Genomic DNA, 19,070 nt, shown 5'->3' with positions numbered 1-19,070 from the left:
TCTATACTTTAGAAATTTCCACTAAAACACACTGTAGTGAGAGCCAGCAAAAAAAACACCACATTGCTTCCTTTCAAATGAATAAGTACGTTTTTTCTAAAGCACATCACTCCTTGTCACCATTTAATAACAGAAAATTAGAATTGGAGTGAATCACAGGTAACAGAGTCTTATTATCTGCTTTTGCTCTCACATGAACATGTTGGAATAAGTAAAGCATGTTATGCTAGGAGTAGCCAAGGTGACTATTAGTGCTTCTTGCTGTAATTATAGTACAGCCACGACTCTGTCGAAAGAGAAGATCATATTTTAGGTTACCAGAATAATTAGAATGAATAATATTTCACTACAATTTTTTCCCTTTAAGAAATAATTCTCTGAGCAGTCAGAACTTCTAAAATGGCACTTGGCTAACCAAAACTATGTTTTTACTACAATTTTGTATTTTAGAGATTAACCTGAAATACAATTACCTTTTCAAAATATTAATATCGAATTATCCGAATTTCTGGATTTTCTTAATGAAGCCAATGAAAACAAGATCCATTAGAAAAATGGTATGAAATACATCTTACATAGATGATCGCTGACCTACTATGGTTTGACAGAATTCTTCTATTTTACAGAGTGAGAACACAGTACAGATTCAGTAGAAACCATATTTCAAATCTCAGGTTTTGATCATTGCCCAGAGCAGCTCTGTGACGTGCAGTCCTCTGTCGTGGCACAGAGCAGTGGGATCCAGTCAGCCCCAGGATCCCAAGCAGAAGCAACCAAGATGCTACATTGTGTTGCGTTGCTCAGCTCCCGCAGTCAGGAGGGCAGGTGAATTGAATGCATTTCTCACCTCCCATATTTTCTAAGAACAATGGGTTCATTTGAGGTGTGAGCCATTGTACCTTGAGGAGCATGTGTTTATGGAAAAGCCATAACTGAATACAGAATTCAGTAGAGGATTAATATGAAAGTGTGTTTTCATTTATAATGATGATTTAAAGCAGTAAGTTTCTAGATACTTTATTTTAGAAAGACATTATAATCTTCGTCTACTAACAATGCTGGAAACTATGATAAAAGTAGAAGAAATGATTTATTCAACATTGATTGGCACTTAGAGGTACCAGGCATTGAGGATATAGTCCTGATCCAAGGAGAAAAATAAATATTCTACTTGCATGCAATTTTCATTCTAAAGCAGGAGACAGACAATAAAAAGTAATTAACTAGGAGACATAAGTCTCCTAGCCTCCTGGTCTCCTGGCCGCATGGTTAGACACCAGCTAGAAGCCTGTGTCCCACATCAGGATACCTAAGTTCAATTCCTAGCTTTAGGTTCAGACTTGAGCATCCCGCTAGTATGTACCCTGGGAGGCAGTGATGATACTCAAGTAGTTGGATCCCTGTCTTTGACATGGAAGTCCTGGGTTGAATTCCTGGTTCCCAGCTTTGGCATGGCCCAGCCTCAGTGGTTGTAGGTATTGGAGAGTGAACCAGCAAATGGAAACATTCTCTCTCCCTCTCTCCCTTTCTCTCTTTCTGGCTTCCTCTCAAATAAATGAATATATACATTTTTAAAAAGTAGTTAATCAGTAAAATGTCAGGTGATGATAAATACTATAGAGGAGGAAAAGTATGGAAAAAGTGAAGAGTGTGGTGGAAGAAACTGTTGTTTTATATGCAAAGGTGCTAACCACTCAAAACAGCATCCCCACTAGGTTAGGTAGGGGGAAAGGCAAGGACAGAGACCATGAGGTGCCAGCATGCTTGATTTATGAGAGCAAAGCAAGGACCAGCTGGATTCGAAAGGCAGGTGTGAGGTGGGACTCAAGGCACAGAAGTGGACAAGGACAAAATCACTGAGGCCTCCTGGCCTTTAATGTGACTTAGGAAGCCACTGGAAAGTCCCAAGTTAGGGCCAGCATTGTGGCATAGCAGGTTAAGCCACTACCTGAAATGCTGCTGTCCCATATGGGTGACGGCTTGAGTCTCAGCTTCTCCACTTCTGATCCAGCTTCCTGCTGGTGTGCTGGGGAAAGCAACAGAAGAAACCGGAAGTGCCTGGGCCCCCTGCACCCACTTGGGAGACCTGGAGAAGTTCTGGCTCCTGGCTTCAGCCTGGCCCTTCCCTTGCTGTTGTGGCCATTTGGGGAGTAAAGCAACAGATGGAAGCTATCCCTCTCTCTCTCTTTCTCTCTCTCTCTCTCTCTCTCTCTCTCTCTAACTCTGACATTCAAATAAAATAAATAAATCCTTAATAAAAGGAAGAAGGAAAAAAAGAAAGCCCCAAGGAGAGGAACGATACGTAGGATTAATGTATGTTTTCAGTGTATCACTCTAGCTGTTCTTTTGATAATAGACTATGCACATGTGTGTGTGGTGCACACATATGTTTGTGTGTGTGTGTTTGTGTGCACTGGAGGGTAGAGAGGTTCAGTGGTGAAAGCAGTGAGTGCTGCCAGAAGACTTTAGCAAAAATGAGCCAAGATGGATGATGTAGAACTGGCTAAATTTTAAAAAGTGTTAGATCTCACACTTTGAAGACAGAGTCAACAAATTGACCACCAGGTTGAATGCAGCTTATGAAAGTAAGAAGCCAGGGTCTGAGCCACTAGGAAAATGAAGTTTCCCATGGGGGTGGGAAGAGAACTGTGAGAGGTGCAGGTTTGGGGATTGGGTAAGAATGGGAGCTTGGTGTTTCATCCAGGAGGTTTGAGGCAGTAATTAGACATTCAAGAGCCAGCAGAATAGATGAATTTAGTAGCCAAAAAAGAGGTTATGGCTGGAAATATAAATGTGGGGGGCATAAACTTTCAATATTATAGACTGTTAAATTAGAGACCATTTAGGATTAGAACTATTTCAAGCTTTTTGTACATGAACTCCTTTGAAAGCTTGCTAAAATTCCCAGACTCCTCTGAATACCATTTTAAATACATAAAATAGGATTTCCAAGTATATTTTGTTGTACTACAGTTGATATAAATAAAACCAATTATAATGAAATGTCTCATCAAAACATTAGAAAAACTACACTGTTGTAAAATATACACTTTTTATGAAGACATTAAATAGTGAGATCTAGCATGTACGTAATAGTAAAATGACTTCAAAGAAGTCATGTGATACATATTCCAAGATATCTGTACTAAGTGTAAAGAGTTGAAATTCTTTATAAGTTTTCAGCCACAGCTACAGTCACAAACACAGCTGATGTTCCCATGGTCCGATGGTCCATGCTGATAACTGCAATAAATACTCAATTTCATTCAGAGGACTCTGAAGGTAAGTGCAGAGATTGGTGCACCACAGGCTTAGGTCCTTGATTTATGGGGGAAGTTAGCCAGAGAAGACGGGCCAAGGAGTCTCCAAAATTAAGAGGCAAGGAGAAAATGAGAAGCAGCCAAGAAACAGAGAGGAGAGCAAAGAGACAAGTCAGGCAGAAGGAGACTGAGAGATGGCAGCAAGGGCTCTAACAGCTAAACACAACAGGAGATGTGAACTCAGGACACCTGTGCACAGATGGGGACAAAACTTGGCCAGAGCGTGAATCTAGAGGGAATGGGGGAATGAAAGGTGAATTCTAGGAATTGTGTCTAAGGAATTTTGCCAGATCATGAGTTTTTTAAATGACCTAGTAAGTAGAGAGAGATCTGGGGAAGCTTTCTGTTTTTTTATGATAGGAGATGTTCCAACATGTTTACACACTACAGAAATTATTCCAGAAGATCGGGCAAGTTGATAATTCAAGAGAAAAAGGAGACCACCGAAATCATGAACAGGCAAGAGGCGATGGCACCTAGTGCACAGGTGCAATACTTGACCTCAGGCAGAGCCTGGACTGTTCACGAAGGAAGGAGGCCTTCAAAAGTAGGCAGGCAGGCAGCTAGATGCATATAGAGCCAAGTCGATGTGAAAACATGGTGGGAGAATGAGGGAATTCTCTGCTGTCGTTTTGTTTTCTCAGTGAACACCAGCTGAGAGAGAAGGTGTAACATAGTGATCCAGTGCTGCAGGTGGGTGAACGGGCTGCAGAGACAGAGCTGTCGGGACCCACCCAGGTTAGTGGTCATGAATTAAAATGTGTCCCCAGGATGGGCATTTGGCACAACTGTGAAGACCCTTCTGGAACGCCCACATCCCACACTGGAGTGTCTGGATTCAAGTTCTGCCTCTCTTCCAGATTCCAGCTGCCAACTCCTGTGTACAGTGGGAGGCTCAAGCGCTGAGGTCCCCGCCACCTGCATGGGAGACCTACATGGAGTTTTGAGCTCCTGGCTTGCACCTGGCCCGGCTCCAACTGTTGTGGGCATTTGGAGAGTCAATCAGTGAGTGGAAGATCTGTCTCTGACCATCTGATCTATGTCTCTCTCTCTTTGTCTCTCTCTCTGCATCTTTCAAATAAATAACAGAAAAATTAATTAAGACCCCATCAGTGTGGTCACGTTTTTCTTAACCATGTGTCATGGGTGCAGGTCACATGGCACGTGACCTAGCTTCAACCAAAGTTAACAGTGTATCCATCACCACAAGGCGTGGAGCAAAAGACGATGAGATGTGTCTGCTCAGTGTAGCTTTGTCTCTAAACCAGCAGCATCCCAGGAGCACTGGAGTTCAGTGGCAGTGCCTGGGACCCACAGGAGTCTGTGCATCACGGGCACCTGTGGCTGATGCTGCCAGGGCTGGTTGTGAACAGAGAAATGTCAGTCAGAACGGGGAGCTGCACAGGCCCACATGCTGTGGCCTGCCCTGACCCCACAGCAGACAGCAGTGCACACCAGCAGGAACACATCCCATACCATCCGACAGCCTTGTGTGCTCCTGCAAGATCTTGAACGTGTTCATGAAGTTGCTGAATCGCAGTCGCTCTATTTCTCCATCAGCAGACTAAATCCGTGTGAAAATTAAAAGGCGAAAGTAGACATGATCAAGAAACTTGTTCCTGCTTGAATATCCTCAGACCCACTCCTGCGTTCGGCAGATGGCCTCAAAGTACACGGCCTCTCGCCTTATCTGGGCTTTTATTTACATGTCCGTGTCAATGTTGTTTTAGAATTCCGGTTTCCTGATAAGGAGTTATGTTTGTATTTAGAAAAACCCAGTGCCTCCTACAGTATCCTGCATCCAGAGGACATTAATCACTAATGTTTTCAATTTTATATAAAATAAATTTCTTTACAAAATACCTTCGCCTCAATCACTGGATGGTATTTTATTAATTAACAGTTCTAATGCATCCATAAAATAGCTGCTTTATCCACTGGGGCAAATATCAAGTCACATATATCATTTAAACAATGAAAGTCACCATTTATTAGATAAACTCAAAGGCATTAGCTGGTTTGTTTAAGTGATAATATAGATACATTGTATCCCCATGCAATACTCAACCCAAGTCAGAATGAAAGATGGAAGGGTAGACCATGAAATTGGGAAGTAGAAGTGTAGTGCTAAAGAGCAGTACTTCCCTTCTGATCCAGCTCTCTACAGATGTGCCTGGGAAAGCAGCAGAAGATGGCCCAGGAACCTGGGCCCCTGTTACCCATGTGGAAGATCCACATGGAGTTCCAGGCTCCTGGCTTCCATCTGAGCCAGCCCAAGCCATTGTGTCCATTCAGGGAGCAAACTAGCTGATGGAAGATATCTCTCTGTGTGTCTCTGTCTCTCTCTTTACTCTGCCTTTCAAATAAATCTTTTTTAAAAATTAAATTTAATAAAAATCAGAATTCATAGTCAAAAACGTTGAATAGGACAGTCATTTTACACCCATGGAAAGTAGCATTCTCCCTGCCATTGGCACTCCTTGAGAAGTCACATAATTGCCTAGATATGTGCCTCGTGGATCGCTAACCTCTAATTGAACCTCTGGGTTTTGTCAGTCCCTATTCTCCCAAATGATGGTGTTTCTCCAAAGATGGTATTTCCTATTTCTCACCACTCTCAAACACGCCATTCTTCAGAGAGAATCTCATTTCGAGCTCCAGCAATAACTCATCGGCAGTCCCTTGCCTGCGTGCTATTAAATTTGCAAATTTTCTGCGCTTGCTATATGTGGGATGCTGTCATTTGGCTGATCTGCCCTCCCCCAGTCTTGTATCCCTTGACTTCTGTACCATGAGGTTAAAGAAACATTTCCAGCCTCCTGGCCATTAGGCACAGCCACACGACATGGTCCTGGCCAATGAGACGTACACAGAGGTCTGCTGGGGGCCTCTGGAAATGATTTTCTGATTAAAAGGCCCAAGAGGAGCCAACACTGTCCTCTCCCCCTTTTGCCTGCCTTGATCACACCCTGAGAAGAGAAGACCCATAGGAAAGCAGTGATGCAGTGTTGGCCCTAGCTACTTTAAATTTCTTGTCCTGTGAGAAAAATGAACCCTTGCTTGGGTGAGGTACTGTTGGTAGCTGGGTTTCTGCTACTTAGAGTTGACAGCACTCCTAACTGCTGCTGACCCCACGCTCTGCTTCCATTCACAACTGGAGAGAGGTCCCTTATACAGAACTGTGTAACCCTGATCTTCCTCCTGCTCCTCCTCTCAGAGGTCTCTCTCGAGGGATTATAACCACTCTCTCCACAGTATCTTCAGTCTTTCAGGAAGTAGTAGGCAATTCGCACCATCAGTGTTTAAATACACGCAGGTCTCTCTCACACTAAAGTAAAAATAATACTGTCCCTCCACCTCCCATTTGTCTCCAGCTGCTCCCTTATCTCTTCCCTCTCACTGACATTGTGTTCACAAGAGCCGCCTGCATTCACCATCTCCAGCTTCTTATTTCCTATCCATTCCATGACCCCGTTGCATCTGGATTTAGCCTTGACCATTGCCTGAACGTGCCTTGGCCAAGGTCACCAGCAACATCCTTATTGCAAATGCAATGAGAAGTTTTCAATTCTTATCTTATTTGACTTCTTTGTAGCATTTGACAACCGTGACCACTCAATCCTTTTTGAACTACTTTCTTTTCTTGAATTTTTAAAAACCATTTTTGGTTTCTCCTCTCCTCTTTAGCAGATACATCTAAGTCAACCTTGAAGTAACCTCTTCTTTTGCAAGTCTTTTGAGTGTTGGCATGATATTAGGAGCTTTGTATTGAAGTCTTTGACTACAGTTGCTCCATACTGGGCATAATTTTTTTGGAATTTTACAATTTATTTTTCATTTTATTTGAAAGGCAGAGAGAGAGAGATCTTCATTCCACTGGTTTGTTCTCCCCACAACAGTTGGGACTGGGCCAGGCAGAAGCCAGGAGTCCAGAACTCCCACAGGGGTGACAGGGACCTAAGTACTTGCACCATCACCTGCTGTTTCCTAGGGTATGTGTTAATAAGAAGCTGGAACTGGAAGCAGAGCTGAGACTTGAACCCAGGCCCTCCAGCATGCAATGTGAACATCCGAACACCTGCCCTGTTACTGTATGTTGGCAGGCTCCCCAGCCTGTTTCTTCTCCCATGTTGTCTCTCTCCATGTCCACCCTTGTGGTCCGCAATGTCAAAGTGACCCTTGATGCTCCTCTCTCTCTTGGTTCTCCAATCTATTTAATCAGCAAGCCCTGTAAATTCTTTCTGCAAAAATGTCTCTCAAATCTGCCCCTTCACCTAGTTTCACCAATCTTAGCCTAGATGGACCCCCCTCTGCCATCAGTTCCCTGATACTTCTCCTTCTGTGGCCCCGTCTCTCTGCTGCAGCTAAAGGGAACTTCTATTAGGTTCTCCAAAGCTGCCAACTTCTCTCTCACCTCCGGGCTTTCATTCATGCTATTTTCTCAAACTACTATTCTTAATTTTTTAAAAATTTTAAAAGATTTATTTATTTATTTGAAAGGCAGAGTTGGGGGTGAGGAGAGAGAGAAAGGTGTCTTCCATCCACTGGTTCACTCCCCAGATGGCCACAATGGCTGGAGCTGCGCCGATTCAAAGCCGGGAACCAGGAGCTTCTTCCAGGTCTCCCACGAAGGTTCAGGGGCTCAAGGACTTGAGCCATCTTCTGCTGCTTTCCCAGGCCATACAGAGAGCTGGATCGGAAGTGGAGCAGCCGGGACTCGAACCAGCGTCCATATGGGATGCCAGCGCAACAGGCTGTGGCTTTACCCACTAGGCCATAGTGCTGGCCCCAGAACTCTTTAATAATATTTGAATTCTCAGTGTAAGTGTTACTTACCTGGTACCCTTAGGCTAGGCTGGATACTGCAGCAGCACAGCAGTATCAATGTTTTTGTTTTATTTTGCTACAGGAGGACACATTTCATCTCTAGTTACCAGCCTCTCCAAATAGATTTCTATGCTAAATTACAATATCCATATTTTAATTTTATTTGCACCAAGCTAAAAATTCTCAGTATAGCATTGGCATTCATCAAAGGTTATGAACTGAATGCCTGAACTATGAAAATTTCCATTTAGGTTTAAGAACTACTTAACATAACATGTAAAAGTAATAAATGAATGAATGATGGAACAAATGATCATTACAATGACTTTTGTGTCATTAAAGATAATTATATTCTACTTATTGGAATGAATGTGCTACTTTTAAAAGTCAAGAGTAGGGGCCAGCTTTGGGCATAGTCGGTAAAGCTGCCACCTGCAACACCAGCATCCCATATGGGCACCAGTTCGAGTCTAGGTTCTTCCACTTCCAATCCAACTCCTTGCTAATGTGCCTGGGGATGCTGCAGAAGATGGTCTAAGTCCCTGGGCACCTACGACCACATGGAAGACCTGGAAGTAGCTCCTGCCTCCTGGCTACGGCCTGGCCCAGCCCTGGTGGTTGCAGCCATTTGGGGAGTGAACCAGCAGACGGAAGATCTCTGTCTCTCCTTCTCTCTCTCTGTAATTCTGCTTTTCAAATAAATGAAATAAATCTTAAAAAAATTAAAAAGCCAAAAGTGATCTTCCATTTTCCCCGGAGTATATTGCCTATTGCAACAGAAGTTCCCCGAAAGAACAATTAAACAGAATATGTATAAAACACTCCCTACATCTACAGCGATTGTTCAAGCTGAAAAGATTACACAAAGTACTGAAGAACCTAGACATGATGCGGAAGTACAAGGTCTAACTAAATCCTGTGATGATTAGTGATCACCAGGGACACAGAGGCCAGCAAGACTTACAGTAATTTAAGGGTAAAACCATTATGTAACAGTGTTACCAGTAAATTCGGAAATAACAATGTGACATTATTGAAACATTCAGATTATTGCCAGGACTCACTGTAATTAGTTTTCTCTACTTAATATGCATGTGGTTCAGATTATCACACCAAAAAGCGCATTTGTTTGATGAACCAGAAGCCAAAACACCGATTAGCTCAAACGTTTCACACAGTTCCAACCGTCCAATGCCAACAAAACATAATTGAGCACACAAACGTCTATGTGCAGCCCAGATAAATTTTACAGCAAGTTATCTATTTATTTTTTTCTTTTTAAACTTTATTTATTTATTTGAAAGAATTGCAGAGAGAGAGATAGAGAGAGAGAGAAAGAAAGAAAGGAGGTCTTCCATCCGCTGGTTCACTCCCCAGTTGCCCCAAATGGCCAGAGCTGAGCCAATCTGAAGCCAGGAGCCAGGAGCTTCTTCCAGGTTGCCCACATGCGTGCAGGGGCCCAAGCACTTGGGTCATCTTCTACTGCTTTCCCAAGCCATAGCAGAGAGCTAGATCGGAGGTAGAGCAACCAGGACTCAAACTGGGGCCCACATGGGATGCCGGCACTGCAGGTGGCAGCTTTACCCATTATGCCATAGTGCCAGCCCAACCTATTTCTTTATTCCAAGGATAAAATGGTATTTTTCCTACATTTTAAAACTTTTTTTTATAAAGCATGAGACAAAAGGACAGCTATTGTCATGTTTAGCAAAATATATTTCAATATAATTGTGTAATTTTATGAAGGAAAAGCCTGTCTAAATACAAACAGAGTCCACATTCAGATGAAGAAATGATAAAGGGCTGGCACTGAGGCACAGGGGGCTAAGCCACAGCCTGCAAAAACAGCATCCCTTGCGGGTACCAGTTAGAGCCCCAGCTGCTCCACTTGGATCCAGTACTCTGTTAATGAGCCTGGGAAAGCAGCAGAGGACAGCCCACTGCCCCTGCACCCACATGGGAGACCCAGAAGAAGCTCCTGGCTCCTGGCTTGAGCCTGGCCAAGCAGCTCTGGTTATTGTGGCCATTTGGGAAGTGAACCAGCAGATGGAAGATCTTTCTCTGTCTCTCCTTCTCTCTTCCTGTAACTCTGAAAAAGATAAAAGCAAAAAAAAATTAAAGATCAATTTTTATATTTTATCATTGATCTTTTAAGCCAGATCTGGCTGAGAAATATGATTGAGGCAAAATGCCTGGCAAAAGCTGTCAAGCCAATCTATTCCTTCACATTTCATGTTTACTTGCTTTAGGATTCAAAACTTTCCCTATAACGTTTATAATTTGTTTACAGCTGGGACTCCACACTCTTAAATTTTCTGTTGACTCTAGAATTCAGTTTTAAGTTCCTAGAAGGCAGGTCTTATGTGTATATATCTTATTAAGCTGCACAGCACTCAGATACACAACGATCTGAAAATAAATGAGTAAATCCCGTATCACATATTGTGGTACACTGGAGTAGGATCAGAATTGGCCTTGGACTTGGGTGGCTGACTGCCACAAACCCATCCTCTGGTGGCCTGCTGTGTGACACCCTTTCTCCAGTTAGAGGCCCTACTCCTTGGCCACAGCGGTGAGCACACTAACCAAGGTTACCTAAGTAGAGTCCTTCTGGGCCCGGAAACTAACTCTGGGAAAGAGGAGCTCTTCTCTCTGATCTCAGAGCTCCTTGGAGCTGAGTGTTGGCCTTGTCTAGAGCTGCTTTCTCAGCTTCCAGGAGAAGCTGTCTCTATAGGTTAGAGAGAGAGAGAGAGAGAGAGAGAGAGAACAGAGGAAGGGGATGAAGGGAGGCCCGTGAACCCTACACCCCTAAAGCCAGCCTCACCCATGCTGTTCCTGCAGTTAGATTGTAAGAGCCAATAAACTCCACTGCCTCACAAGGTCATGTAAGGATGCCCTCACTGGGAGCCAGAATTCTGAGGAGTACAGACCCAGAATTGTATTCTTATAAGGACCCTTGGAATTCATGGGGGCCAAAATCCTCACGTTAGGTATTAGGAAAATGGATTAGTTAAAGAGGTTAAGTACCTTGCACAAAGTCCAGCAGTGACATTGTGAGGAAGAAGAATACCGTGACCTGTTCTGTAGACTGGTTCTGTCCTCATTCTAAAGCTGTTGTCGCTGGAGACTACCAACACGTCCCAGTCTCCCTGCAGCAGGGGCACAGACATGTGGCCTGCATCCCTGGCCAGGACAGACGTGTGCCTGAGGCTTAGATGACATGCGAGCAACGACAGGGTTTGTACCTTCTGGGGAACATGTGGTGGTCCCTGTAAGACAACTGAGCAGATTCTCTGGCATGTAGTCTTCCACCTGCCAGTGCAGCGGTGGCCCCCTACAACCACCAGTCTCCTGTTTGCTTTGACTGAGTAGGGTCCAGATGGGTGGTATGGCTCTCTCAAAATGCTAGAGCCATCTCATAACTGTCAATAAGCACTTTCATTTGTAAATTAGTTAGATTACTGATTGAGACCAAGGAAGTGGCAGACTGGAGCTGTCTCTCTCTCTGTCTCTCTCTCAAATATAAATAATTTGTTTTAAAAAACAGCTTTGACTTCTATACAATTTGGTGCCTGGAATTGGGGGGGCAGTGTGCACCTAGGGCATATATGTCGTAAACCAGGAAGCCAGTAACTCTTGCTTGCAATGATGTCAGAGTTTGTCCAACAGTGCCCTGCTGAGCCTTGGAAAGCAGACGGTCCTGTGAATGAGGGAGTAAGGAAAACTTAGCCTAGAATAAAGACAATTTAATAGGGCATAGGTAATAATTCTGAGTGAACAGACTAGTCAAACTTCTCAGTATCACTTAGAAATTCAGTAGAACTTAAAAATTATTTTTAGCTGTATCAGAAACTAAAATATAGAAACTAAAGTAAATTGGGGTTTTATTTTTTTTCACATCTTGAAAATAGTGGCCACTAAAGGGAGACTCATTCCATGTACTTTCTGTATTCAAAGTGGAATCCTAAACCATCAACAGAAAAGTGAAGAGATAGGCAGTATTCCAAAAGAGACAGGAGTGGTCTCTCTTACTCTAAAAGTATTTCACTAGGCTCTCTTTGTATTTTGATCATGTATATTGCTTTACAACTTAAGACATACATTCAGAGTCTTCTCTATCTCTGTCTCCCCTCACCCCCTCCTTCCTCTCTCGCCCCTTCTCCCTCTGCCTTTCTTTTGTTCCCTACAACCCTGTAAGGCCTCTGAGTCGTCACAGTTCATGATGCTTTCCATTTCAGAGACAAAGAAACCAAGGTTTGGGGCTAGTGTGGTAATACAGTGAGTTAAGCTGTCACTTAACAATGCTGGCATTCTATATCAGAGCACTAGTTCAAGTTCCAGTCACTCCACTTCTGGCCCAGCTCCCTGTTAATGCACCTGGGAAGAAGTTGGCCCAAGTGCTTGGTCCCTAGCCACCTATGTGGGAGACCCAGATGGAGTTCCTGGCTTCAGCCTGGTCAACCTTGCTTGTTGTGGCCCTTTGGGCAGTGAACCAGAGGGTGGAAGATCTCTCTCTCTTTCTCTCTCTCTCTCCCCCCTTCCCCCCCCTCTCTCCCCTTCCCTCTCTCCCTCTCTCTCTTCTTCCCTCCCACCCTCTCTCCCCCTTTCCCCTTCTATCCCTGTCTCCCCTTCTCCCCCTTCCCTCTCTCCCTCTCTCCTCCTCTCTCTATCCCTCTCAGATAAATCTTTAAAATAAACACACAGAGGCTTTAAAAAGTTTGATAACTTTCTCAACACTAAATATCAAGCAGTAGACTCACTATTAACCAGGAGGGGAGCAGATGCAGATTTTGTGAAGCCTGAAGCTAATAAAAATTGCAGAAGATTTATTAAGAGAAATCATACAAAATTAAAATACAGGGGCCAGCATCGTGGCTTTAGTGGGTTAAGCAGTGCCTGCTATGCCAGCATCCCATAAGGGTACTGGTGTAAGACCCAGCTGCTCCACTTCTGATCCAGTTCCTTGCTAATGCACCTGGGAAAGTAACAGATGATGGCCAAAGTCCTTGGGTCCCCCCCAGTGTGTGAGACCCAGGTGAAGCTCCTAGCTCCTGGCTTCAGCCAGGGCCAAGTGAACCAGAGGATGGAAGATCTCTGTCTCTCTCTTCTCTCTCTGTAACTGACTTTCAAATAAAATGAATAAATCTTTCAACAAAAATAAAATACAGATATGAAATTGAATGAGAAAAAAACACAACAAATTATAAATTTTATAAAGCTAACAAATGTCACTAGCATCGCAGAACGTAGTAAAACAGGATAGCACTTTTATGAGCCAGCCACAGGCTTCTCCAATATCTTTCCTTACCTCTCTGGACTGCACACTCTGATCATTTCATCACATACAAATAATTTTGAAAATGTAATTTTCTGTAGAGCTAGCAAAACCACATTGGTTATTTCTGTATTGCAGTGGATAAAAATGTATTCTTTATTGTTGATAGTTTCAAAAAATATATTCAGCTTCAGAACTCATCTATGTCATGTAAGTTTTTAGGATCTTCAGGAAAATCGTCTTCAGTTTTCTTTCATGCATGAGTTCCAGTGTATCTCAATTTTCCTGATTAATTTAACTTCTTGATGACTGCCCTCGACCAGTTCTTCATGGATGGTTCATTGTAGTGAGGAACTGTAAGTTTTCTGCTACTCTATTGATGTCAGTATTTACTGTCATATCGGCAAGCAACTTAAAGATTTTTAATGTGTCTGTGTGAAACATTATTCTTAATTTATTGGATTCAATTTGAAATCTCTTCTTTTGCTATTTGAAATTTATCTCTCTCCTTAATGAATTGCTGCTCTTGATATGATCTAAAAATTCACTTGTTACAATTTCCTTCCTTTTTTTTAACGGATAAAGAAGTCTATGTGGCTCAGGATTCTGGTGGCAGGAGGATCCAAACAGCATGCCACCAGCGTCCCAGGGAGGTCCCCTTTTGGTGTCATAACACAGTAGAGAGGGGAGAGAGAGAGAGATAGAGAGAGAGAGAGAGAGAGAGAGGTGATCTGATGAGACGGTAAGTGAAAGGGGGAGCAGAAAAAGCCAGACTGCCTTACAACAGCCAGTTCTCCAGAGAACCAGGCTAGTCACACAAGACCTGACCCACTGCCTCAAGAGGGGATGGAGGTTCTAGGAACCAAAATCACCTCTCACTGGGTCCCACCTAGTAAGTGGGGAGACAGAGCACATGCAAGCCACAGCATCCAGTCTCCCATATTGTGAGTAGCAGTCTCGGTGACAAAACTAATCCCGCCACCACCAATGTAACCACTGACTATTATAAAAATATAATTTCATTTTGCACACGTACTCTGCATATAAATGATGAATGATACAAGTGTATAATGAATGATAATTATGATGACTAGGGGGTAGCACTTGGCAAAGCAGTTAATTAAACCCCCGCTTGAGACATCTGTATCCCACATTGAAGTGCCTGAGTTTGAATCCTGGATCCATTCTTGATTCCAGCTTCCTGCTAATGCACACCCTGGGAGGCAGCTGGTGATGGCTCAAGTACTTGGATCCTTGCAACCCTTGTGGGAGACTTGGATTGCATTCTGGGCTCCTGGCTTCCGCCTGGCCCAGCCATGGCTGTCTCAGGTGTTTGAGTGAACCAGGGGATGGAAGATCTTTCCCTGTCTCTCTTCCTTTCAAATAAAAATGAAAAAATAAAATCATAATTTAAAATACTAGTTATAGGGGCCAGCATTGTGGCATAATGGGTTAAGCTGCTGCTTACAATGCCAGCATCCCCTATGGGCACCAGTTTGTGTCCCGGCTGCTACACTTCTGATCCAGCTCCCTGCTGATGCCCGTGGGAAAGCTGATGTCCAAGTCCTTGGGCCCTGTCACCATGTGGGAGATCTGGAAGAAGCTCCTGATTCTTGGCTTCGGCCTGGCCCAGCCCCGGGTGTTGTGGCCATCTGGGAAGTGATCCAGTGGATGGCAGATATCTCTGTCTTTCCCTCTACCTCTAACTCTGCCTTTCAAATAAATAAAATAAATCTTTATAAAATAATTATTGTTATAATATCTAAATGATATTGTTATAATATCTAAACTTTTCTTTTTATTTCTTAGTTCTATCAATAAAAATATATTTAATACTCACCACCAATCCCTTTTTCAACATTTTTTTATACCAGCATTATCAGTAGAAGTTTTAGCAGTGATGGAAGTGTTCCCTATTTGTGTTGTTCTATACAGGGGCCACCACCCTATGTGAATGCCGAGTTTTTGAAATGTGCCTAGTGTGGGGAGCAACTCGGACTAGACTAAGTTACTGGAATTAAGACTTATTCTATGCATCTGCTCTCCCACAATGTGGCGCTGGGAGAGGAGTAAAAACAGCTTCTACACAGCTGCCTCCAGTTCAACCAATAGACTGTGGGACCTGCTCCTGATTGGAGGAGAGCAGCGTACTCGGCGTGTGGATAGCAGAGTTGGGATTGGTGGAAGAGGACTATAAAGGAGGAGAGAGACAACATGCACCAGGAACATCTAAGGGGAACATCTATCTGAAGGAACACCTGTGCAGCCCCCGAGAGAGCCGGCTGGCGGTGTGCCGCTCCCCTGCGGAAGTGGGGAAAGTGGCTAGGGGGGAACTGCCCTTCCACAGAGGTGGAAGGGTTGGTAGCCAACCCGGGAAGAACCAGCAGCAAACCCCGGGAGGGCCGAGCAGACGAAAGAACAACGCAGGGTCCTGTGTCGTTCCTCCACGAAGAGGGGGAGCGACAGCCTAGTGCAACTGAGGACCTAAACCTTTCGTTTTCATTCATTTAAACTCCAATAGGCACATGTTCCAGTGCTGTGTGGGGCAGTACATTTCAAGACAGTTTGGTCATGTGAAGCATGTTCTCTATTAAGTTTTACAAAGTGGACTTATTAGAACGATAGTTCCTAAGGCTTTGTTTTATTTTTAATCATCCTCTTCTGCAGTATAATTTATTGAGGATCCGCTTGAAAGGATTTTGACAAATATGTACATTGTATCATTATCACCAAGTCAAGATTAGAACATTGTCATCACCCCAGAAACTTCCTGTTTCCCTCCGTGTTAGTTCTTCCATGCGTCTGCCCCAAATAACCATTGATCTGATCTCTGTCACTAAGGGCTGCTTTTTACTAGGTCTAGAACTTCATATAAATGGAGTAATATGGTATTTACTCCTTATGCATTAGCTTTTCTCAGTATCTTTTCAGTCAATTTTGTTGAGGTATAATGCAAAGGATACTCAAGTATTCACTTTTAAAAGTTATTTGGGTAAAAGACACACACACACACACACACACACACACAGAGAGAGAGAGAGAGAGAGAGAGATCTAATCTGCTTGTTCACTCACCAGATATCAACAGTGGCCCAGTAAGGTCAAAGCTAGACTACTGGAGCTGTATCTGAGGGTCTGCATTAACAGGTAGCTGGAGTCAGGAGCCAGAGGCAGAGAATGAACCGGAGCTCTCTAATTTCCAGGCCAAACACCTGCCCTTAAGCGTACATTTTGAAGAGTTTTGACAAACATTTACACCTGTGTATCAGCTATACTATCAAGATATACACCATTTCCACCATCATCCACCTTTCCTGTCAAATACTCATGCCAACCCCCAAACAAAAGTTGATCTGCTGTGTCACTGCAGATTCCATTTATCTTTTCTTGAGTCAGGCGACCAGAATCATGTGATAAGTACTCTTTGGCATAGGTGTCTTGGGCATAATGTAGTGTTCTGAACGCTGCCATGGATGCCTACGTCGCTGCTTGCTGATCTGTTACTAGATATTTGTATCGTTTCTAGTTCATGGCTATTATGAGTAACTGTTGTGAAATTTTCTGAAAACAATTTATTTCTTGATAGAAGAGCATGTATTGATTGCAAATGGAAACATACGCAAAATAATCTCACTGTGGAGAGCTACAATAATTATAGGTACCTCATTGCCCAGGGCTCTCCCACAGGGATGCACTTCTAATCTTGACAAACTGACAGTAAGAACTGAAGCCTCTGCTTATTTGTTTAATACATTTTATGTGTATAATCATTGGAAGAATCTTCCAGACTGACTGTCTCTGTCTCCATACTTTTCAAACTTCATTTCTCCTCCACTGCCCATATTCTTCTTGTGCTGAGAGCTAAGGATCAAGCCCCGGGCACCAACTCCAGTACCACGACACCGAGTGAGTTTGTGTGACTGGGAAAAGGAGCTTCCCTGGGATTGAGAATCGTGGGAAGACACACAGAATAGGCATGGGCACACCAACAAACAGAGACACTTAACAGGAGAGGTAGGCAAGGCAGGATGAGGCAGTGGTCTTGAGAAATAACAGATAAAATATCCCAGTTCTAGAAAACTTTCCCAGCCATTCTTGACTTTTGGGAGCACAGTGGAAGGATCTCGAAAGGTGCCCAAAGAGGTCCCCTGGAGATTAAGTTTCCTGGGGAATGCATCTCTGTTCTTCCCATAATGTGGTTCTTGTTTTCATTTGAAAATCTAAGACTTGCATAGCCAAAATTCTAGTTCCTCTTCGATATTTAATCAGTGGTAGAGGAGGAGGGAAGAGGTGGAGACAGAAGCTCTCTCCTAATTCCAGGACACCAGGATTTCCAGGAGATTTTACTTCTCTCCTTGAGAGCCGCAGGAGGGCTTCTTCCCATCTTCCCATTTCACCTCTCTTAGCCGTGATCTCCCAAAATGTAAATGTGGGCACTGGAGGTACAGCAAATGCTGTGTCCTAGGGAAAACGCTGGTCTGTGCGATTGGGCAAGTTGAAGCCTTTGAGAGACCTGGTCCCTTGGAGATCAAATCGGGAACACTGTTAGGGGGAAGAAAAAGCTCAGTAGGAAGAAGCCCTGTGTACCTGGGGCTGCAGGGCCTTGGACACCAAAGGACTCGTGAGGGGACACTGGGAAGACAGAGACCATTGTGGGGACCTGAGACCCTGAGTAGCCCTGACTGGAACACAAGATGAGGATGATGGCAGGGGTATAGATGCAAAGTGAACTTCAGCAGGTTTTGTCTGGGATTGTGACCCCAAATCTACTATCTGGAATTTGAGAAAACGTGTACACCTACACTTCCATAATTCATGTCAGGGTTTTGATATTCTGATACGTTTGAAGGAAATGTGATGAGAAAAGGTATATTCTTGACCAAAGTTCAAAGGCACTAAAATGCTCAAGGCAGAAAGGTTGTGAATATTGCATCAACCATGTAGCTTAGCACACATTGCCTGGTTAAGAAGGGCTAACTAATGAATACTGTGATTGATGATGATGGTGAGAAAATAGGGCTTCTTAAAGCTAACAGTAGAAATACATTTGTATTTATATGCTGGCACAGTTTCTCAGGGAAATCATTTCCACACCCACCTCAGTTTGTGAAGGGCTGAAAGCCAACGACTTCTTGAGGACCCTGTTAACAAAGAATAGAAATTAACAAGTGCATGCCTCTAAGTAAGGCAACAATTTGTATCTGCATGCCATGGAAGAACATTTTTCTGGGCCATATATATATATATATATATCTCACTAGTTTATATGATTACTATAAGAATACCCTTGTGAATATTTGTTATTGTGTCACATATGTACATACAATATAAATTTATTAAAAATGGTAATAGCTTTTTTGATCCTCCATAAATTAACAATGATTAATTTTATCTTAGAAATACAATTTAACAGACAATAATAAAAGCTTTGAAAAACTACTAAAATTGTGTTTGTAATTTTAGTGTTGTATTTTTTTCATTTTGTCTTTTTTTAAGTTGATATCCATTGCTTTGCTTCATATGACTGTTGGTTTTAAATAATAATGTAATAATATAAATGGTATATAATATATACAGGTTATGTATTATAAAGTACAATGTAATGTATAATATAGTAAATATTACAGATACTTCTTAGGTTATTATAGA

At 43.0% G+C, this 19,070-nt stretch overlaps 1 long non-coding RNA gene across 3 annotated transcripts in view; it reads left to right on the top strand.

Annotated features, from left to right (window-relative positions):
• The window catches only part of LOC127483253 (uncharacterized), a 62,168-nt gene extending 43,337 nt beyond the window's left edge, over window positions 1-18,831 (top strand). For 2 of the 3 annotated variants that reach the window (XR_011378026.1, XR_011378024.1), the window contains exons 7-8: window positions 3,965-4,058; window positions 4,181-12,797. This is a non-coding gene — a long non-coding RNA (uncharacterized lncRNA). Of the gene's footprint in view, window positions 1-3,964; window positions 4,059-4,180; window positions 12,798-13,637; window positions 13,779-15,357 lie in introns of those variants that run through there. The other variant, XR_011378025.1, reaches the window with a different exon arrangement.
• The last annotated feature ends 239 nt before the right edge of the window (window positions 18,832-19,070 follow it).

The sequence above is a fragment of the Oryctolagus cuniculus genome, chromosome 8 (genome assembly GCF_964237555.1).
Source record: "Oryctolagus cuniculus chromosome 8, mOryCun1.1, whole genome shotgun sequence".
NCBI lineage: Eukaryota > Metazoa > Chordata > Mammalia > Lagomorpha > Leporidae > Oryctolagus > Oryctolagus cuniculus.
Note: the sequence above shows the minus strand (reverse complement) of the source record. Positions and strands in the feature narration are given on the sequence as shown.